The sequence below is a fragment of the Rattus norvegicus genome, chromosome 1, assembly GCF_036323735.1.
Source record: "Rattus norvegicus strain BN/NHsdMcwi chromosome 1, GRCr8, whole genome shotgun sequence".
Taxonomy (NCBI): Eukaryota; Metazoa; Chordata; class Mammalia; order Rodentia; family Muridae; genus Rattus; species Rattus norvegicus.
The window spans coordinates 266,505,442-266,517,281 of NC_086019.1; the positions used below are offsets into that span (position 1 = coordinate 266,505,442).

Consider the following 11,840-nt stretch of genomic DNA (forward strand, 5'->3'; position numbering starts at 1 on the left):
ATATATTTGTTTAATTGGAGACTTCTCTGTTACCTCTAACATCCTTTGATAGTGAAGTGTGCTTTGCTGGGAACTTATGGAGCCCTTCGGGTGAATGGTTTGGGAGCCTGGGAGTAATTATAGGTTTTCATCAAGGGCTCCCCAAGCTAAAACTTTAAGTACTCTTGTTTTATACATTATAAGAAGCTTTATGGCCCTAGACGTGTCTATGTTGTATGCTATCTGTTCTGCCTCTGTGCCCTTTAGAGTTCTCATCTCTGATTTAAGTGACTGGAGGTAAATAGTTATGGTTTGGTTAGGAAGCCTCCTCCCTAGTCTCAGCTTTTTGTCCCCAGCTGGCAGCACCATTTTGAGATGTTCTGGAAACTTTAGGAGGTGGGACCTAACTAGAGAAAGTAGGCTGCTGGAATTGGGACATTAAGAGTCCCTACCCTCTCTCCTGGTCTGCCATGAGGTGAAGGACACTTGCGGTATCCTCCCAAGGATACCTCATTCTGCCCATTCCACAGAGTCAGGAGACTCCGTTATCTGAAACTGTGAACCGGAATCTATCTTTCCTTCCTAAAGCTGTTTGTGTCTTGAATTTTCTCCATAGCAATAAGATCCTCACCGGCACAGGAGAAGGGACATGGCTCAGCTGGTAAAGCACTTGCTGCATACAAAGGGGGACTGGAGTTCAGAGCCTCAGAACTCATGCATAGCTGGATACAGCAGCACACATGTGCAATCCCAGTCAGTGCTCCGTGGCGAGACACAAGGGAGGCAGAAAAAGGAGAGTCCCAGGGGGTTAAAACTCCACTCGTCTGCAGCAAGGGTCTCTGCCTTATGTAAGGTTCTAGAAGACCAACAACTAAAGTCCTCTGACATCCACATGTCTGTCTCTGTGGCACACAGGTGCATGCATGTGTGCTCTGACTTTCACATGTCTGTCTCTGTGGCACACAGATGCATGCACGTGCACACACACATACAGAGAATTGTTTTTTCAAAGACTATCAAACTAGAGGGGCTATTATTTCTTTTTAATGCACAAATATGAAAACACGCTGTGTGCTTTTTGACAGGTGGGTTGTGGGAGCCAGCTGGTGCGCTGCTAAATGAGCTCTAAGCGCCAAAGAGTTGGCTGAGGCAGCAACACGACTTCATTTAATGGACGTGGACCAGACAAGCTGTAACTCGGTATTGTTATAACTTAATGGAACAAATTGTCAAGAAAATGTGGGTCAGGCCTGGTGAGGCTTGGCAAACAGCAGAGCGTCTCTGTGCTTACAAGTATCTCCCCTTGCCAATCTGGACGCTCGATGAGCTCTTGGCTTCCTGGGCTAAAATGCAAATGCCTCAGCAGAGGAACCCATCGAACTTGTCACCGGTCTAAGCTCACTGGCATTCAAATGTTTTGACTTCACTTGGCTCACAAAATTCTTTACTGGGTGTCACACTGACTTATTGGGCTGAGGAAACAGGGCAGGAAACCTTCGCAACAGGAAAGAATACAAAAGATTACCTGGAGTCAGCCACATAGTCAGGGTCTAGTAACACATCCCAGACAGACACGATTCTGTTATTGTTTCTAAGACTACAGTCAGACATAGTGGCTTACAGATGTAACCACGGTATGCAGTGGTTGAGGCGGGAAGATAGCTCTAAGTTCAAGGCCAGCTTGGGATATGTAGCACAATTCTGTTTCAAAAGCCAAGGAGGAAGTGGGGGAGGGGAGAATGGGGGTGAGTTGGGGGGGGGAAGCAGGTATGGGAGGAAAAAGGGGAGAAGGAAAGAAAGATCAAACTGGCGTTAACTAATCTGATGACCCTTTTATATTCAGATAAATCACTCATGAGCTCTTCATGACTGAAATTCCATGAGTTTATTTCATAGCTGATTCTAATCCATGTGTTCTATGGCCTGCCCCTGAATCCTAATTTTTAACTTTTATATTCTAGAACCCTGTGGCTATCTCTATGTCCCATCTGACCAGGGCCTGACTGTTCAGTCAGTCTGTATGGGCAGTGGAGCCTCGTGGACTTTGGACCCAGCACGCCCGGATTCTACTAACTGTCATTCTCAGCCATTGTGCCCCCAGTGAGCGCTTAGCCCCTTTACACGTACATTTGCTTTGTCTTTACTTGGCGATGCTATTTCCCGGGAGGTTAGATGAACTGCAAGGGGGTCCGCAGAGCTTTCATGCTGATCGCTCGGCATGGAATATGTGGTTCATGCACAGAATTTACCTTCCTGTCTTCAAGTGCATTTCTTCTCTCTCCTTGCCTTCCTGTCAGAGACAAACCATGTACACATATCTTCTACATTCCTGTCCAAGTCAGCAATGCTCAACATTTGCATCACAACAGGACCCCCGATGCTGCCCGCTACACAACACTAGAGGTACCTTGTTTGGATGGCATTAACCTATTAAGTGTCTCCCCCGGGGCCCCAAACTATTCCATCTACCTCTTCTCACAATGCCCTCATTCACTGTGTCATTCTTGAGGATATGGTGACACGAGTCCACACAGCTTTCTTCGGCCTAAATAAAGCATGGCTACTGACTTCATTCACCCTCCAGTCCCACGAGCCTCTCCAGCAGGAAGTGTGTTGTTAGTGTACCATGGCTTATTCAGAAGGAGATCCGGATGCCTGGCAGCAGAAAGCCACTGAGTGTTTGCTGAATTGATATATTTGGTTTACTTGCTGGTGATCCCCATCGCCTTACCATCAGAGTCTGGATATGTTTGCTTATTGGATTGTTAAGACCGCTCTGGATTTTCCTAATCGCTACTTCTTTTTCATATACCAGCATCTTCCTAGGAACCTCAATAATGTTACTAATGTCTATTTATACTTTGCTGAATCTATCTTCAATTCATTCGGACATTTAAAGAAGATATTATCCAAATTACATTACTGCAGCTTGTTTTGTTTTTTTGAAACAGAGTGTCACATGGTAGCCCAGGCTAGCTTTGACCTTGTGATCCTCCTGACTCTGCCTCCGGAGTGCTGGGATTATAGGGCGTGGTCCTCCCAGATCTTTGGTAATGGCCTATAGTGAGGCAGGCTCCAGGTCTCCTGTCAGCCTTTCTCCTGTGCAGTAAAGTGTTAACACAGCAAGCTTGGATTAACTCAAATCCTGAACAGCCTTGGAGCTTTGGAATATCCTGCCTGACAAGACTATAATGGGGTGTCTCAGGCCTCAGGCCACTGCAGCATTGTTTTGACTTCTGGAGTCTAGAGACTGAGTAAAGTCAGTCACGCAGAAACCTTGTCTACATGACTGACTGCCAATAAAGACCGCTGGCACAAAGGCTCAGATGAGTTCCCACAACTGACTGATGCTGTTAGGAGAGTGAAACCCTGTGCTTGCACTGAAGGAAAAGGCTGAAGCTTGACATAACTTCAGCGGTCTTCTTTGCCTCTGGCACATTTTGATGTGTACTTTTAAATATGTCAAACTTTAACCATGAGTATTAAAGGTTTCCTGAACCCCAAGTCCTTCTCATTAATTCAGCCTGAATTGCTTTTGGTGACTCCCAAGGTACTACTGACTCTATTCTAGTCATGGATCTTGGGTCAAATGAACTTCATTTAGGTTCATGTTCCTCATTTATAATATGGGAATATAATTATCACCACCACCACCATCATCTTTCTGTTTTGCAGCTGTTTTCTTCAAACTAAAGCTTTCCCTACTAGAAGGCAGAGGGAAGTTCATAAGATTCAGGAAGTAAATGAAACTTACAAGACCCAGGAAGCTTCAAAGACTTAAAGATCCACAAGGTTCTCTCTCCCAAAGGTTATCTAAGTGCTAGCAGTTGGTAAGAAGAGGAGACTCTTGCTGAATCCTAGACACTTGCAAGTGTGCAGGGAGCTCTAAGATGCAGCTTTCCTATTCTTCACCCTTTCTGGAGTGGGCTGTCTAGTTCACTAAGCTCAACTTAAGTAGAATTGGTTTTAGGGTCTTATGTCTGAGGTGAACTGACATCGTTCAGATGTCCCCAGGAAAAGTCACACAGCATCTGCTTTGCAGTGGAGTTGTGCTATCAAGTTATTTTTAGTGAGAATTATTATAGAAACGCCTGGAAAAAGCTAAGCGTCAGCACATAGCATGTGCAGCAGCTTTGGTATTCAACCAAAGCCTGTTTCCCATAGCTGTCTCTCTCATGGGCTCCATTCCCAGGACAGAAATGAAGTTATATTTGTTTGTCTGTCTGTATATCTATTTGTCTGAAGTTCTATTATTTATCTATCAATCATCTATCTATCTGAAGTTAATTCTATATCTATCAATCTATCTATCAACCATCTATCTGTCTATCTGAAGTTCATTCTATCATCTATCTATCTATCTATCTATCATCTATGTATCTGAAGTTCATTCTAATTATCTATTATCTATGTATCTGAAGTTCATTCTGTTTATCTATCAATAAATCTATTGATCTATCATCTATCTTCTATCTATCTATCTATCATCTATCTATCTATCTATCATCTATCTATCTATCTACAGAGAGAGAGAGAGAGAGAGAGAGAGAGAGAGAGAGAGAGAATCTAATTAGAGCAGAGATCTTTTCAAGCCCCAGGACATTTCTCTCTCTTGCTCTTCCCATTTCTATGGTCTTCATCGTACACGGTACAACTCTCTCTTTCTCCACCTTTTTAAAAATCCCCCTTGTTTTCATTGAACATCCATTCTTGGGGTTTCTTCCTGTTCCCAAGTCAGTGGGCATCAGGTTTTTTTGTCTTTGCTTCGACATGTCTGTGATGCTTCTGATATTAGCCTTTTGTCAAGGGTCTTTCTTTAAAAAAAAAAAAATTCTGGGGTTGGGGATTTAGCTCAGTGGTAGCGCGCTTGCCTAGGAAGCGCAAGGCCCTGGGTTCGATCCCCAGCTCCGAAAAAAAGAACAAAAAAAAAAATTCTTTGCTTAATCTTAAGTCTTAGTCGTTGCAGTGGTTTTTCCTAATTGCAAAAAGAATGTGCAGTCAAAGTAAAACTCTTACCCATATTTATACCTTAGAAAGGTACGGGAAGCTAGGCGGCAAGCAGCAGGCTGACTCGGGATGCCAGAGCTTGACTCTTGAGCCACAAGCAGGAGGCAGAGCGAAATCAGAGGGTTATGCAATTTTTTTTTTCTATCTCAGAGCATGTCCCCAGTGACCTGGCTCCTCCAGCAAGGCCACACTTCCCAAACCTACCCAAACAGCCACCAACTGGGGACCATGTATTCAAAACTCTGAACCCGAGGGGGATATCTCATCCAGACCACTACGAAATGCCTCAATGTATATCCCGACTGGCTTGGAACTCGCCCTGTAGACCAGGCTATCCTATATTCACAAAGAACTAACTTCCTTTGCCTCTGAGTACTGGGATTAAAAGTGTGTCACCACACCCCATAGAAAGAGCCCTCTTAAATGACACATATTCTTTTTCCCCCCTAAACTCCACACATATGAAAAGAGAGAAAGGCATTTGGACCCACAAATGGAGAGCTACACTTACAACACACATCTATTCTTTCCTATTCTTTTACTCTCGTGGAAATTGTCCCCACCCTCCCTTTGCAGAGGTCTCTATGGGAGCTGTCAGCAGATGCATTTGTTCATTTATGCAACCTGTTTATCGAGTGCCGTATCTGATGTTACCCCAGGCCCTGGAGACTGAAATCCACAAAGAACTCTTGTACTCATGTATATTGTAACAAAGGAGGTCAGACATTGACAAGATTAGTAAAGTATGTGATATGTCAGTTGAGGAGGTGCCAAGGGAAAAATTAAGCAGCAACATGAGCTGGTGTGGAAAGTCCTAAAACAAGAGGGCGAGGTGGGAGAGTATTGTCAAGATGGAGCGAAGGAGGTGCTGTGTTCAACAAGTGGTAGGGGTCACTTCCTCCAGAAGATTTTGGAGGCTGGATTGAGACAGAAAGTTTAAGCCAACAGTGTGGAATGAGCTTTATTAGAAGCAGACTTTCTGAGTCGGTGTCCTGTTGCTCTGAAGAGACAGCACAGCCACAGCAACTCCTGTAAAGAAAACATTTAATTGGGGCTGACTTGCAGTTCAGAGGTTCAGTTCACTGTAGTCGTGGTGGGAAGTATAGTAGCAGGCAGGCAGACAGGTGCTGGGGAAGGGGCTGAGAGTTCAGATCAGCAGGCAGGAGGGAGAGCGAGAGCAAGAGAGAGAGAGAGAGACAGAGACAGAGAGACAGAGAGGCAGAGAGAGAGATGGATACTGGGCCTGGCTTGAGCATTTGAAACCCCCAGTGATACACTTCCTCTAACAAGGCCACACCTCCTAGTCCTTGTCAAATAGCACCACTCCCTTAATGACAAAGCATTCAAATCCATGAGCCTATGGGACCATTCCCATCCAAATTACCACACAGTTAGAGACTGAAGAAAATGGATTAGAGTGTAGCAGAAAAGAAATATGGTGGGTGTCTTAGGTAGGGTCTTACTGCTGTAAACAGACACTATAACCAATGTAAGTCTTATTTTATTTTATTCTTTTAATTTTTTATCAGACATATTTCTTTACTTACATTTCAGATGTTATTCCCCTTCCCAGTTTCCTGCCCATAAGCCCTCATTCCCTCCCCTCCCCCTCCTCCGTATGGGTATTCTCCCTATACATCCCCCTTATTGCCCCTTCCCCATATTCCCTTGCACTGGGGATCCAACTTTGGCAGGACCAAGGGCTTCCCCCTCCACTGGTGCCCCAACAGGGCTATTCTCTGCTACATATCCAGTTGGAGCCCTGGATCAGTCCATGTATAGACTTTCGGTAGTGGTTTAGTCCCTGGAAGCTCTGGTTGGTTGGCATTGTTTTTTTTTTTTTTTTTTAAAGATTTATTTATTTATTATATACAAGTACACTGTAGCTGTCTTCAGATACACCAGAAGAGGGCGTTGGAACTCTTTACAGATGGTTGTGAGCCACCATGTGGTTGCTGGGAATTGAACTCATAACCTCTGGAAGAGCAGTCGGGTGCTCTTAACCGCTGAGCCATCTCTCCAGCCCCGGCATTGTTTTTTTTTATTGGGTTGCAAGCTCCTTCAACTCTTTCAATCCTCCCTCTAATTCCCCCCAAGGGGGTCCTGTTCTCAGTTCACTGGTTTGCTGTTAGCATTGACCTCTGTATTGGACATGCTCTGGATGTGTCTCTCAGGAGAGATCTATATCCAGTTCCTTTCTGCATGCATTTTCTAGCTTCATCAATCTTACCTAGTTTTGGTGGTTGTATATATATATGGGCCACATGTGGGTCAGGCTCTGAACTGTCGCGCGCCTAATGTCCCGCCAGTAAGAACGACGCACGGCAACAGGATTCTTCTGCGAGCAAGCCTTTACTGTGTTACAGCTCTTCTTAGTGTTACAGCTCTTCTCAGTGTTACAGCTCTTCTTAGTGTTACAGCTCTCTTGAACAGGGACCCCGAGCAGCAAAATCGCTCGGCTTATATAGACAACAGTATGCTAATTATCTCTCAGGGATTGGTGGGGCTTGGATCACCCCACTACTTGTCCTCCAGGGATTGGCGGAGAATGAATCACCTCATTAGCATATTAACGGTCAACTAACACCTGGTGCATAAACCGCACATGTGCAGTACCGCTGTTCACCACTAGAGGGAGCCCTAGCAAGGGGACAAGCCTGCACATGCGCAGTAAGTCGTTTATATCCAGACAAGGCTGGATGTCGGCGCCATCTTTGTTTCGCCGCGCCGCTCTCTACACTGAACAGCCATTCCTTGAGTCACTGCTCTAAACTTTGCTTCCATATCCCCTCCTATGGATATATTTTTTCCCCTTTTAAGAATGCATGGGAGCATCCGCATTTTGGTCATCCTTCTTCTTGAGCTTCCTGTGGTCTGTGGATTGCATCTTGGGTAATTCGAACTTTTTGGCTAATACCACTTATCAATGAGTGCATACCAAGTGTGTTTTTCTGTGATTGAGTAACTTAACTCAGGGTGATATTTTGTAGTTCATTCCATTTGCCTATGAATTTCATGAAGTAATTGTTTTTGATAGCTGAGTAGTACTCCATTGTGTAGATGTACCACATTTTCTGTATCCATTCCTCTGTTGAAGGGCATCTGGGTTCTTTCCAGCTTCTGGCTATTATAAATAAGGCTGCTATGAACATAGTGAAGAATGTGTCTTTGTTGTATGTTGGAGCATCTTTTGGGTATATGTCCAGGAGAGGTACAGCTGGGTCCTCATGTAGTGGAATGTCCAATTTTCTGAGGAACCTTCAGACTGATTTCCAGAGTGGTTGTACCAGTTTGCAATCCCATCAACAATGGAGGAGTGTTCCTCTTTCTCCATATCCTCACCAGCATCTGCTGTCACCTGAGTTTTTGATCTTAGCCAATCTGACTGGTGTGAGGTGGAATCTCAGGGTTGTTTTGATTTGCATTTCCCTGATGACTAAGGATGTTGAACATTTCTTTAGGTGCTTTTTGGCCATTCGATAATCCTCAGCTGAGAATGTTTTGTTTAGCTCTGTACCCTGTTTTTTAATAGGGTTATTTGGCTCTCTGGAATCTAACTTCTTGAGTTCTTTGTATATTTTGGATATTAGCCCTCTATCTGTTGTAGGATTGGTAAAGATCTTTTCCCAATCTTTTGGTCACTGTTTGGTCCTAATGACAGTGTCTTGTGCTTTACCAAAACTTTGCAGTTTTATGAGGTCCAATTTGTCAATTTTTCATCTTAGAGCATAAGCCATTGGTGTTTTGTTCAGGAAATTTTCCCCAGTGTCCATGTGTTCAAGACTCTTCATCACTTTTTCTTCTATTAGTTTGAGTGTATCTGGTTTGATGTGGAGGTCCTTTATCCACTTGGACTTAAGCTTTGTACATGGTGATAAGAATGGATCGATTTGCATTCTTCTACATGCTGACCGCTAGTTGAATCAGCACCATTTGTTGAAAATGCTATCTTTCTTCCTTTTGGATGGTTTTAGCTCCTTGGTCAAAGATCAAGTGACTATAGGTGTGTGGGTTCATTTCTGGATCTTCAATTTTGTTCCACTGATCTGTCTGCCTGTCTCTGTACCAATACCATACAGTTTTTATCACTATTACCCTGTAATACAGCTTGAAGTCAGGGATGGTGATTCCCCCAGAAATTCTTTTATTGTTGAGTATAGTTTTTGCTATCCTGGGATTTTTTTATTCCAAATGAATTTGCAAATTGCTCTTTCTATGTCTATAACAAATTGAGTAGGAATGTTGATGGGGATTGCATTGACTCTGTAGATTGCTTTTGGCAAAATGGCCATCTTTACTATATTAATCCTGCCAATCCATGAGCATGGAAGATCTTTCCATCTTCTGAGATTTTCCTCAATTTCTTTCTTCAGAGACTTGAAGTTCTTGTCATACAGATCTTTCACTTGCTTGGTTAAAGTCACAGCAAGATATTTTATGTTATTTGGGACTATTGTGAAGGGTGTCATTTCCTTAATTTCTTTCTCAGCCTGTTTATCCTGTGAGTAGAAGGCTACTGATTTGTTTGAGTTAATTTTATACCTGGACACTTTGCTGAAGTTGTTTATCAGGTTAGGTCGTTCTCTGGTGGAACTTTTGGGGTCACTTAAGTACACTATCATATCATCTGCAAATAGTGATATTTTGATTTCTTCTCTTCCAATTTGTATCTCTTTGACCTCCTTTCACTGTCTGATTCCTCTGGCTAGGATTTCGAGTACTATATTGAGTAAGTAGGGAGAGAGTGGGCAGCCTTGTCTAGTCCCTGATTTTAGTGGGATTGCTTCAAGTTTCTCTCCATTTAGTTTGATGTTAGCTACTGGTTTGCTGTGTATTGCTTTTACTATGTTTAGATATGGGCCTTGAATTCCTGACCTTTCCAGGACTTTTATCATGAAGGGGTGTTAAATTTTGTCAAATGCTTTCTCAGCATCTAGTGAAATGACTATGTGGTTCTTATCTTTGAGTTTGTTTAAATAGTGGATTATATTGATGGATTTTTGTACATTAAACCATCCCTGCATCCCTGGGATGAAGCCTACTTGATCATGATGGATGATTGTTTTAATGTGTTCTTGGATTCGGTTTGCAAGAATTTTATTGAGTATTTTTGCATCAATATTCATAAGGGAAATTGGTCTGAAATTCTCTTTCTTTGTTGGGTCTTTGTGTGGTTTCAGTATAAGAGTAATTGTGGATTCATAGAAGGAATTTGGTAGTGCTCTGTCTGTTTCTGTTTTGTGGAATAATTTGGACAATATTGGTATGAGGTCTTCTATGAAAGTCTGATAGATTTCTGCACTTAACCCATCTGGTCTTGGGCTCTTTTTGGTTGGGAGACTTAATAACTGCTTCTATTTACATAGGAGTTATGAGGTTATTTAAATGGTTTATTTGTTCCTGATTTGGTACTTGGTATCTGTCTAGAAAATTGTCCATTTCCTCCAGATTTTCCAGTTTTGTTGAATATAAGCTTTTGTAGTAGGATCTCATGATTTTTAAAATTTCTTCAGATTCTGTTGTTATGTCTCCCTTTTCACTTCTGAATTTGTTAATTTGGATACACTCTCTGTGACCTCTGGTTAGTCTGGCTAAGGGTTTATCTATCTTGTTGATTTTCTCAAACAACCAGCTCCTGGTTTTGTTGATTCTTTGTACAGTCCTTTTCATTTCTACTTGGATGATTTCAGCTCTGAGTTTGATTATTTCCTGCTTTCTACTCCTCTTGGGTTTATTTATTTCTTTTTGTTCTAGAGCTTTAAAGTGTGCTGTCAAGCTGCTGACATATGCTTCCTCCTGTTACTTTTTGCAGGCACTCAGAGCTATGAGTTTTCCTCTTAGTACCGCTTTCATTGTGTCCCATAAATTTGGGAATGTTGTAGCTTCATTTTTATTAAATTCTAAGAAGTCTTTAATTTCTTTCTTTATTTCTTCCTTGACCAAGTTGTCATTGAGTAGAACATTGTTCCACTACCATGTATATGTGGGCTTTCTGTCATTATTGTTGTTATTGAAGACCAGTCTTAGAAAGTGGTGATCTGATAAGATGCATGGGATTATTTCTATCTTCCTGTATCTGTTGAGGCCTGTTTTGTGACCCATTATATGGTCAGTTTTGGAGAAGGTTCCAGGAGGTGCTGAGAAGAAGGTATATCCTTTTGTTTTAGGATGGAATATTCTATAAATATCTGTTAAATCTATTTGGTTCATAACTTCTGTTAGTTCTTTATGCCTCTGTTTAATTTCTGTTTCCATGATCTGTCCATTGATGAGAGTGGGGTGTTGAAATCTCCTACTATTATTTTTTTTTTTTTGGTTCTTTTTTTTCGGAGCTGGGGACCAAACCCAGGGCCTTGCGCTTCCTAGGTAAGCGCTCTACCACTGAGCTAAGTCCCCAGCCCCGAAATCTCCTACTATTATTGTGTGAGGTGCAATGTGTGCTTTGAGCTTTAGTAAGGTTTCTTTTATGAATGTAGGTGACCTTGCATTTGGAGCATAGATATTTAGGATTGAGAGTTCATCTTGATGGATTTTTCCTTTGATGAATATGAAGTGTCCTCCCTTGTCTTTTTTAATGACATTTGGTTGAAAGTCAATTTTATTTGATATTAGAATGGTAACTCCAGCTTGTTTCTTCGGGCCATTTGCTTCGAAAATTGCTTTCCATCCATTTACTCTGAGGTGGTGTCTGTCTTTGTCTCTGAGGTGTGTTTCCTGCATGCAGCAAAATGCTGGGTCCTCTTTACATATCCACTCTGTTAGTTTATGTCTTTTTATTGGGGAATTGAGTCTGTTGATATTGAGAGATATTAAGCAATAGTGATTGTCGCTTCCTGTTATTTTCATTGTTAGAG

The 11,840-nt window shown here is 42.3% G+C and overlaps 1 long non-coding RNA gene and 1 other non-coding gene across 2 annotated transcripts; one reads left to right on the forward strand and one right to left on the reverse strand.

Moving 5' to 3' along the window:
• The first annotated feature begins 863 nt into the window (after window positions 1-863).
• Window positions 864-964, forward strand: Mir6316 (microRNA 6316). The gene has a single exon (NR_106686.1). It is a non-coding gene; the product is annotated as a microRNA 6316 (primary transcript).
• A 4,964-nt stretch (window positions 965-5,928) lies between these two features.
• LOC134485259 (uncharacterized) lies at window positions 5,929-7,703 on the reverse strand. The gene is made up of 2 exons (XR_010063311.1): window positions 7,217-7,703; window positions 5,929-6,015 (listed from the first exon to the last, which is right to left on the reverse strand). It is a non-coding gene; the product is annotated as an uncharacterized LOC134485259 (long non-coding RNA).
• Between the last annotated feature and the right edge of the window lie 4,137 nt (window positions 7,704-11,840).